Source organism: Triticum aestivum, chromosome 7A, assembly GCF_018294505.1.
Source record: "Triticum aestivum cultivar Chinese Spring chromosome 7A, IWGSC CS RefSeq v2.1, whole genome shotgun sequence".
In the NCBI taxonomy this organism is placed as follows: Eukaryota; Viridiplantae; Streptophyta; class Magnoliopsida; order Poales; family Poaceae; genus Triticum; species Triticum aestivum.
The window spans coordinates 134277490-134288852 of record NC_057812.1 but is presented as its reverse complement, the minus strand read 5'-3'; positions in this window follow the sequence as shown (position 1 = coordinate 134288852).

The following is an 11363-nucleotide window of genomic DNA, read 5'->3' as shown; positions in this document are numbered from 1 at the left end:
GTGGCGTCGCAACGAGCTCCGGGGCAGGAGGAGGTGGTCCTGGAGGAGCCGCAGGGCGACCTCCTGGACCCCAGGAGTAAAGGGGACAAGACCCCCCAGGGCTCCAAGTCCGGCTTTGTGCCGGACACCGCACCGGAATCTTCAACAGTTCCGGACCGCGGTAGGCAAACTCCTTCCAAGAGGAGCAAGCCTTCTGAGCCGGCAGCCTCTGTCCAACCGGAGGTGCCAGACAATCTGCTTGAGGTGCTTGACGGCGCCTCCATCGACGAGGAGCACCATACTATTATGAGTACGGTGATCCAGAAGGTTCAGTCCGCCAAGAGCGGACTGAGTGAAGCTTGCGCTAGCCTCCTAACGGGCTTCGAGGTAAGTAAAAATATTTAAAAATATAACAGCATAGACAGTAGCCCCTGATGCTCTGTTTGGCGTTCGGAAAGAAAAGCCGAATAGAGGATCTAGTAAATTTCACAGGAGTCTAACAATAAAGAGTCAATATGTGTGTGCAGGCTTCGCTGCTATCCACCGCCGCACTGATTGCGGAGGTGGGTGTCCTGAAATAGGACCTCAAGCGGACCGAGCAAGAGCTCGGCCTTGCCAAGCGGCAGCTCGAGGAAAAAGAAGGTAGGAAATACCTTACAGAAAAAGTGCCTATAGAGAGGCGTGATTGCAAAAAATAACAGAATTGCACTGCTTATTATGGGGGCCACGACTGAGGTGGCGACCCTCAAGCAGGCGTTGTCCGAGCCTGAAAAGAAAATGGCCGCGGAGCGCACCGAGCGAGAGAAACTTGGGGCTCAGGTCGGCGAGGTGCAGCAAGAGCTTCAGGCTCTCATGAAAAAACATGAGAGTTTGGAGCTTGAGTCAAAGACCCAAGCGTCCGAGCTCGCGGCGGCCCTTGAGACTGCCAAGTCTGCCAAGGCCGAAGCCCAAAAGGCCCTCCAAGAGTTGGAGGAGATTAAGAAGATAGCAGCAGGTAAGGCATTCTTTATGCAAAGCAGAAAAATAAAAGTAAACTACTTGTTACTTACCCGAATCCGGAGTTCTCCAGGGGCATTCGCAGATCTTCCCCGCAGCGTATCCGATGTCGCCGCATTCTACCGAGCTGAAGAGGGAAGCTCGATGGAGAAGGTGTTCTGGTCTCAGTATGCTGAGGCCGGACACCCTGTGCCCTTGAGCGACCAGCTGAAACAGCTGGTCGAGCTCCACAAGGCAGCCGAACAGGCCATGAAGGGCTTCATAGTTCGGCTGTGGCCCGGAGAGGCCCTGCCTGGGAGCTACTTCGGGCTGGTGCGGCGGCTGGTGGAGGCCTGTCCAAGGCTCGAGGTCATCAAGCGCTCCATCTGCATCGAAGGTGCCCGTCGGGCCCTTGCCCGTGCAAAGGTGCACTGGGTAAGCTGGACGGTGAGAAGCTTGTGAAGGACGGGCCGCCGTCGGGGAAGGAGCATCGCAAGCCCGAGAACTATTACAAGGATGTTCTTGCGGGTGCCCGCCTTGTGGCGGATGAATGTACCAAGGATGTAATTTTTGAATAAACTCGCTCGTTTTTATCCTGTGCGCTAAAAACTTGTTCATAGGCGCTTAAGCAATGCTTGTTGAATTTAAAATATTATTTTCTGTGCGGCCGTTTATCAAAAAATTGAGAGATGGCCAGTCGTCGGCTTCTGCCCCCATGCCACTAGTGCTGGGGTGTTCGGGATAAACCTGAGCGCTCTTTTTCCCATAGTTGGGTCCTTCGAGGGAGGCGCTCAGCATAACAAACCAGGCAATCGGACTATAATGCTTGAACACTCTCACTTAGCCATAGAACTTTATAATTTTAAATTTCGGCGAAGCCCCTACTTCGGAAGACCGAGTTCGGGGCGCTATCCACGCCTTGGCCGGACAAATCCGGCTCCTCGCTCGAAGCGGCATAAGTCTTTAGGGACTCGAAAAAACCTCTCGAACAGCGACTGGTCTCTCACCTCATCATGATAGTCAGTTTTAGCTTTCTCCACTGAGGTGCTTAACCCAGCTCAACCGGGGCACAATCGCAGTGGTTCTCCTAGTGCTACCTTAGCCGATATAGCGGAATGTAAGGCACCAAAACATAGGAGCCGGGCAAACCCAACTATTGACCCAAATCATGATTCGGAGCCGATGCATATAGTGCTATAAGTTCGGGGTGCCGTTCTTGTGAAAGTGTACGGACTTCTCACACCATATTAAAGGGTACTGAAGCCCCTGGCGTACTTGCCGTACCACAGTGTACGGGTGCAACATGTCATTAATGAACATATATAAAAGAGAGTAATGCAGAAAATAGACAAAAGTTATGCATTGTTTATATAAAGGCTATTTATCAAAGCCGAACAATACAAATAGTGCGGTAAGCAAAAGATATTGGACTATTCAGTATGTCCTGACCGGGGGCAGGCCACGGAATTGTATTTAAAACAGGTATACCGCTCGTAACAGAGACCACCTGGGAGTTCCATAGTGCGGCATGGCTTGTCTGCCTCCCTGGATCTTGCATCGTTTGTGCGGCAGTCGAATTACCGAACAGGTCGTCCGAAGTATGGAGTCCTGAAGGTAAGAAAAAATTAAAAAGAGAATCCGGTAGCCCCTAGTATGTTTTAAGCTGTATTCTGGGTGTGATGTTATTGTGCCCCTTCCCCTGTGCCCATGGTATTTCAAGGGCGTAGTTATGTACGCGAGGTACTGGTTTCGCTATGTCGCGATAGCTGGGGTTGGGGCCGCATTGCTATGCTTGCTCAGAGTGTGCCAGGCGGTCCAGCTGTGGGTTACTCCGGGCGCGCTTGGCAGTGTCTGGCTTTTTAATGGCCGGACTGGAGAATTGCCTGAGAAGGCTACTTCGTACCTCCGCTGCGAGAGCCGCCATATGCTCCTCCATACGGAGGGAGCGTTCGGTGTTTCCGTTGACCGTAATTACTCCTCGAGGGCCTGGCATCTTGAGCTTGAGATATGCGTAGTGCGGCACCGCATTGAACTTTGCAAATGTGGTTCATCCGAGCAGGGCGTGATAGCCACTGCGAAACGGGACTATATCGAAGATTAACTCTTCGCTTCAGAAATTGTCAGGGGATCCAAGGACCACGTCAAGTGTTACTGAGCCTGTATAGTTGGCTTCTACACCTGGTATAACGACTTTAAAGGTCGTTCTTGTGGGCTTAATCCTTGAGGGATCTATGCCCATCTTCCGCACTGTATCCTGATAAAGCAGGTTCAGGCTACTGCCGCCGTCCATGAGGACTCTTGTGAGATGAAATCCGTCGATGATTGGGTCGAGAACCAATGCGGCGAAGCCACCATGACGGATGCTAGTGGGATGGTGCCTTCGATCAAAAGTGATCGGGCAGGAGGACCATGGGTTGAACTTTGGGGCGACTGGCTCTATCGCGTATACGTCCCGTAGCGCACGCTTCCGCTCCCACTTGGGAATGTGGGTTGCGTATATCATGTTCACCGTCCGCACTTGTGGGGGAAAGCCCTTCTATCCATTGTTGTTCGGCGGCTTGGGCTCCTCGTCGTCGCTGTGCAACCCCTTGTCTCTGTTTTTGGCCCTTAACTTGCCTGCCTGCTTGAACACCCAACAATCCCTGTTAGTGTGATTGGCTGGCCTTTCGGGGGTGCCATGTATCTGGCACAAGCGATCGAGTATTCGGTCCAAACTGGACGGGCCCTGAGTATTCTTTTTGAATGGCTTTTTCCGCTGACCGGATTTATAGCCTTTGAATCTGGCATTGACTGCCGTGTCTTCATTGCTGTCACTGTTAACGTGGCGTTTTTGCTTATTCCGACGTGTCCTACCACTTTTGTCCTTGGTATCCGAATTACCAGGGTTCTTTGATAAGTTGTTACTGTGAGCTAGCCAGCTGTCTTCCCCCGCGCAAAAGCAGGTCATGAGTGTCGTGAGGGCTGCCATGGATTTCGGCTTTTCCTGTCCCAAGTGCCGGGCAAGCCACTCGTCGCGGATGTTATGCTTGAAGGCTGCTAGGGCCTCTACGTTCGGATAGTCGACTATTTGGTTTTTCCTTGTTAGGAACCGTGTCCAGAATTGTCTGGCCGATTCCTCTGGCTGCTGAATTATGTGGCTTAAGTCGTCGGCATCCGGCGGTCGCACGTAAGTGCCCTGGAAGTTCTCGAGGAATGCGGCTTCCAGGTCCTCCCAAGAACCGATTGAGTCTGCTCGCAAGCTGTTAAGCCAATGCCGGGCCGGTCCTTTAAGTTTGAGCGAGAGATATTTGATGGCGTGTAGATCATCACCGCGTGCCAAGTGGATGTGAAGGAGATAATCCTCGATCCATACCGCCAGGTCTGTTGTGCCATCGTATGATTCGATGTTTACGGGTTTGAAACCCTCTGGGATTTTATGATCCATTACTTCATTCGTGAAGCATAGCGGGTGTGCGGCGCCTCTGTACTGGGCTATATCACGACGTAGCTCGGAAGCGCTACGTCTGTTGTGTTCGGCCCGGCCAGATTTGTTGTATCTGGAGTGAAGATCATTGTCACATGCCGTAGGGAGCCTGCGCGATCCGTAGATCGATCTTGTTTGTCTTGCCTTATCCTCCAGTATGTCTCGCAGGTCGGGCGCATTTTCCTGTGCCTTAGTTAAGCGGCGTCGGGGCATGGCTTGGGTGGAGGGCCGAGGGGCCTCTCTATCGCGGCCGCGAGGTGGCCGGTCTGCCATGTCATGCGCTGGTGATGTAGGTGCTTCCTCCTCTGATCGGGGTAGCGGCCTGCGCTTCAGGTAACTCTTGGAGGGGCGTTCGAGTTCATACTCTTCGGCCGTAAGGACTTCAGTCCATCTGTCAGCTAGCAAATCTTGGGCAGCTTTAAGTTGTTGCTGCTTTTTCTTGAGGCTGCTTGCCGTGGTTAAAAGCCTGCGTTTAAAACGCTCTTGTTCGGCGGGGTCTGATGGTATGACGAATTCGTCGTCATCGAGGCTTGCCTCGTCTTCAGAGGGAGGCGTATAGTTATCATCCTCGACCTCTCGGTCTGCCGCTCTCTCATGAGGGTTGGCTTCTCCATCTTCCGGTGCCAAATCTTGCTGAGGTGGGTGTTCTTTGGCGTTATCCAGGGTAGTATTATCTCCCGTGCCGGAATCACCGTTTTTGCTTTGGCGGGATTTAGAGCGGCGCCGTTGACGCCGGCGCTTTGGCTGTTTCTTGGGGGCGTCATCCCCCACTGTTCCATCGCCATCTCCATCTTTTGGAGTATCCACCATATATATGTCATATGACGAGGTGCCCTTCTAGTGCCCTACAGGTGCTGGTTCCTGTTCGTCTCCTACATCGTCGTCCATGCCGTCGATATCTTCGGAATTGAAGTCAAGCATGTTGGTTAGATCGTCAACAGTGGCTACAAAGTGGGTGGTGGGTGGGCTTTGAATTTCCTTATCGTCCGTATCCCACCCTCGCTGACCATAGTCTGGCCAGGGCTCTCCTGATAAAGAGAGAGACTTAAGAGAGTTCAAGATGTCGCCAAAAGGCGAATGCTGAAAGATGTCTGCGGCGGTGAACTCCATTATCAGCACCCAATCGGATTCGATTGGCAGGGGCGCGGGGGGTTCGGAGTGGGAGGAGTCCGGATCCTCGGAGTCACGGGCCATGCGGAGTGCGGGGCTGGAGTTCGGCTCGATCGCCTCTGAGATCGCAGCCCCTGAGGCAGCGTCTAACCGCTGATCCTCGATCGGCGCAGTATGCTCCGAATCAATGGTTGAAACCGATGCGTATGCGGCCTCCAAGGCGTTGTTCGGCGGCAGAGCTATATAATGCCCATCGAGACAGTGCGGCGTGCTTGGCTGTGGCTTGAATCCATCAAGGATCAAGTCCCCATGGATGTCAGCCGTGTAGTTTAGGCTTCCAAACCTGACCTGATGGCCAGGGGCATAGCTTTCGATCTGCTCCAGGTGGCCGAGTGAATTGGCCCGCAGAGCGAAGCCATCGAAGACGAAGATCTGTCCGGGAAGAAAAGTTTCACCCTGGACCGTATCGTCATTGATGATCAAAGGAGCCATCGGTCCTAAAGGCGACGACACAGAGGAACTCTCAATGAAAGCACCAATGTCGGTGTCAAAACCAGCGGATCTCGGGTAGGGGTCCCGAACTGTGCGTCAAGGCCGGATGGTAGCAGGAGACAAGGGACAAGATGTTTTTTACCCAGGTTCGGGCCCTCTCGATGGAGGTAGTACCCTACTCCTGCTTGATTAATATTGATGATACGGGTAGTACAAGAGTAGATCTACCACGAGATCAAGGAGGCTAAACCCTAGAAGCTAGCCTATGGTATGATTGTTGTGTATGGAGTTGATTGCCTACGGACTACAACCCTCCGGTTTATATAGACACCGGATAGGGTTAGGGTTACATAAAGTCGGTTACAATGGTAGGAGATCTTGAATATCCGCATCGCCAAGCTTGCCTTCCACGCCAAGGAAAGTCCCATTCGGACACGGGACGAAGTCTTCAATCTTGTATCTTCATAGTCCAGGAGTCCGGCTGAAGGTATAGTCCAGCTACCCGAACACGCCCTAATCCAGGACTCCTTTAGTGTGATTGGCTGGTTTTTCGAGGGTGCCATGTATCTGGCATGAGCAGTCGAGTATTCGGTCCAAACTGGACGGGCCCGGAGTATTTCTTTTGAATGGCTTTTTCCGCTGACCGGGTTTAGAGCCTCTGAATCCGGCATTAACTGTTCGGCGGGAGGGCTAGATCATGCCCATCGTGACAGTGCGGCGCGCTCGGCTGCGGCTCGAATCCGTCGAAGATCAAGTCTCCGCGGAGGTCCGCTATGTAGTTTAAACTTCCAAATCTGACCTGACGGCCAGGGGCATAGCTTTCGATCTGCTCCAGATGGCCAAGCGAATTGGCCCATAGTGCAAAGCCGCCGAATACAAAGATCTGTCCGGGGAGAAAGGTCTCACCCTCGATCGCATCATTGTTAATGATCGGAGAAGCCATCGGGCCTAAAAGTGACGACACAGAGGAACTCTCAATGAAAGCACCAATGTCGGTGTCAAAACCGGCGGATCTCGGGTAGGGGGTCCCGAACTGTGCGTCTAGGCGGATGGTAACAGGAGGCAGGGGACACAATGTTTTACCCAGGTTCGGGCCCTCTTGATGGAGGTAAAACCCTACGTCCTGCTTGATTAATATTGATCATATGGGTAGTACAAGAGTAGATCTACCACGAGATCAGAGAGGCTAAACCCTAGAAGCTAGCCTATGGTATGATTGTTGTTCATCCTACGGACTAAAACCCTCCGGTTTATATAGACACCGGATAGGGTTAGGGTTACATAAAGTCGGTTACAATGGTAGGAGATCTTGATTATCCGCATCGCCAAGCTTGCCTTCCACGCCAAGGAAAGTCCCATCCGGACACGGGACGAAGTCTTCAATCTTGTATCGTCATAGTCCAGGAGTCCGGCTGAAGGTATAGTCCGGCTACCCGAACACCCCCTAATCCAGGACTCCCTCAGTGTGATTGGCTGGTTTTTCGAGGGTGCCATGTATCTGGCATGAGCGGTCGAGTATTCGGTCCAAACTGGACGGGCCTGGAGTATTTCTTTTGAATGGCTTTTTCCGCTGGCCGGGTTTAGAGCCTCTGAATCCGGCATTAACTGACGTATCCTCAGCATTGTCGCTGTTAATGCGGCGCTTTTGCTTGTTGCGACGCGACCTGCCACTGCTATCCTTGGTATTCAAATTACCAGGGCTCTTGGTCATGTTATTGCTGCGAGCTAGCTAGTTGTCTTCTCCCGCGCAAAAGTGGGTCATAAGTGTCATGAGGGCTGCCATAGATTTCAGCTTTTCCTGTCCTAGGTGTCGTGCAAGCCACTCGTCGCGGATGTTATGCTTGAAGGATGCTAGGGCCTCTGCATCCGGACAGTCGACGATTTGATTTTTCTTGGTTAGGAACCGTGTCCAGAATTGTCTGGCCGATTCCTCTGGCTGTTGAATTATGTGGCTAAGGTCATCGGCGTCTGGTGGTCGCACATAAGTGCCCTGGAAATTGTCGAGGAATGCGGCTTCCAGGTCCTCCCAGCAACCAATTGATTCTGCTGGCAAGCTGTTAAGCCAATGCCGAGCTGGTTCTTTAAGCTTGAGTGGGAGGTATTTGATGGCGTGTAGGTCATCACCGCGGGCCATGTGGATATGAAGGAGATAGTCCTCGATCCATACCGCGGGATCTGTTGTGCCATCATATGATTCGATGTTCACGGGTTTGAAACCCTCAGGGATTTGATGATCCATTACTTCATCTGTGAAGCATAGTTGGTGTGCGGCGCCTCTGTATTGGGCTATATCACGACGCAGCTCAAATGAGCTTTGTCTACTGTGTTCGGCCCGGTCGGATTGGCTGTATCCGGAGTGAAGATTACCGTCTCGTGCCGTGGGGCGCCCACGCGATCCGTAGATCGATCTTGTTTGCCTTGCCTTGTCCTCCAATATATCTCGCAGGTCTGGTGCATTTTCCCATGCCTTGGTATTTTTTGAGCGGCGCCGGGGTGCGGCTTGAGTGGAGGGCCGAGAGGCTTCTCTATCGCGGCCACGGGGTGGCCGATCGGCCGCATCATGCGCTGGTGATGTAGGTTTAGGTGCTTCCTCCTCTAGTTGGGGTAGCAACCTGCGCTTTGGGTAGCTCTTGGAGGGGCGTTCGAGTTCATACTCTTCGGCCGCAAGGACTTCAGTCCATCTGTCGGCTAGCAAATCTTGATCAGCTCTAAGCTGTTGCTGTTTTTTCTTGAGGCTGCTCGCCGTGGCCATAAGCCTACGTTTGAAACGCTCTTGTTCGACGGGATCCTCCGGCACAACAAATTCGTCGTCGTCGAGGCTTGCCCCGTCTTCGGAGGGAGGCATATAATTATTGTCCTCGACCTCTCTGTCTGCCGCTCTCTCATGAGGGCTGGCTTCTCCATCCTCCTGTGCTCAATCTTGCTGGAGGTGGTTGTCTTCGGCACTGTCCGGGGTGTTATTATCTCCCGTGCCGGAATCACCGTTTTTGCTTTGGCGGGATTTAGAGCGGTGCCGCTGACGCCGATGCTTAGGCTGCTTCTTGGAGGGGTCATCCTCCGTTGTTCCATCGCCATTGCCTACTTTTGGGGTGTCCACCATGTATATATCATATGACGAGGTGGCTTTCCAGTGCCCTATAGGCGCTGGTTCTTGATCGTCTCCTGCATCGGCGTCCATACCGTCGATGTCTTCGGAGTCGAAGTCGAGCATGTCGATTAAATCATCGATAGTGGCTACGAAGTGGGTGGTGGGTGGGCTTTGAATTTCTTCATCATCCGCATCCCAACCTTGCTGACCATAGCCCGGCCAGGGCTCTCCTAAAGAGAGAGACTTTAGTGAATTCAGAATATCGCCGAAGGGCGAGTGCTGAAAGATGTCCGCGGCGGTGAACTCCATGATCGGTGCCCAATCGGGTTCGATCGGTAGGGGCGCGGAGGGCTCGGAGTCTGGAGAGGAGTCCGGCTCCTTGGAGTCACGGGCTTCATAGAGAATAGGGCTGGTATTCGGCTCGATCACCGTAGAGATTGCAGCCCCCGAGGCGGTGTCCAACCACCCATCCTCGATTGGCGCAGTTGGCTCCGAATTAAGGGTCGGAGCTGATGCGGGTGCGGCCTCCAGGGCACTGTTCGGCGGGAGGGCTAGATCATGCCCATCGTGACAGTGCGGCGCGCTCGGCTGCGGCTTGAATCTGTCGAAGATCAAGTCTCCGCGGAGGTCCGCTATGTAGTTTAAACTTCCAAATCTGACCTGTCGGCCAGGGGCATAGCTTTCGATCTGCTCCAGATGGCCAAGCGAATTGGCCCATAGTGCAAAGCCGCCGAATACGAAGATCTGTCCGGGGAGAAAGGTCTCACCCTCGATCGCATCATTGTTAATGATCGGAGAAGCCATCGGGCCTAAAAGTGACGACACAGAGGAACTCTCAATGAAAGCACCAATGTCGGTGTCAAAACCGGCGGATCTCGGGTAGGGGGTCCCGAACTGTGCGTCTAGGCGGATGGTAACAGGAGGCAGGGGACACAATGTTTTACCCAGGTTCGGGCCCTCTTGATGGAGGTAAAACCCTACGTCCTGCTTGATTAATATTGATCATATGGGTAGTACAAGAGTAGATCTACCATGAGATCAGAGAGGCTAAACCCTAGAAGCTAGCCTATGGTATGATTGTTGTTCATCCTACGGACTAAAACCCTCCGGTTTATATAGACACCGGAGAGGGCTAGGGTTATACAAAGTCGGTTACAATGGTAGGAGATCTACATATTTGTATCGCCAAGCTTGCCCTCCACGCCAAGGAAAGTCCCTTCCGGACACGGGACGAAGTCTTCAATCTTGTATCTTCATAGTCCAGGAGTCCGGCCGAAGGTATAGTCCGGCTATCCGGACACCCCCTAATCCAGGACTCCCTCAGGGAGGAAAGTAGAACTTGATGAGGTAACTGTACCTGCTCCCTTATTGGAAAGTAGTTCATCACAGAAATCTGTTCCTGTGACTACTACACCGATTAGTGAGGAAGCTAATGATGATGATCATGTAACTTCAGATCAAGTTACTACCGAACCACGTAGGTAAACTAGAGTGAGATCCGCACCAGAGTGGTACGGTAATCCTGTTCTGGAGGTCATGTTACCTGACCATGACGAGCCTACGAACTATGAGGAAGCGATGATGAGCCCAGATTCCGCGAAATGGCTTGAGGCCATGAAATCTGAGATGAGGTCCATGTATGAGAACAAAGTATGGACTTTGATTGACTTGCCCAATGATCGGCGAGCCATTGAGATTAAATGGATCTTCAAGAGGAAGACGGACACTGATAGTAGTGTTACTATCTACAAAGCTAGAATTGTCGCAAAAAGGTTTTCGACAAGTTCAAGGCGTTGACTACGATGAGAGTTTCTCACTCGTATCTATGCTTAAGTCTGTCCGAATCATGTTAGCAATTGCCGCATTTCATGAAATCTGGCAAATGGATAAACAAAACTACATTCCTTAATGGATTTATTAAAGAAGAGTTGTATATGATGCAACCAGAAGGTTTTGTCAATCCTAAAGGTACTAACAAAATATGCAAGCTCCAGCGATCCATCTATGGACTGGTGCAAGCATCTCGGAGTTGGAATATACGCTTTGATAAGTTTATCAAAGCATATAGTTTTATACAGACTTGTGGTGAAGCCTGTATTTACAAGAAAGTGAGTGGGAGCACTACAACATTTTTGATAAGTATATATAAATGACATATTGTTGATCGGAGATAATGTAGAATTATTCTACAAAGCATAAAGGAATGTTTGAAAGGAGTTTTTCAAAGAAAGACCTCGGTGAAGCTTCTTACATATT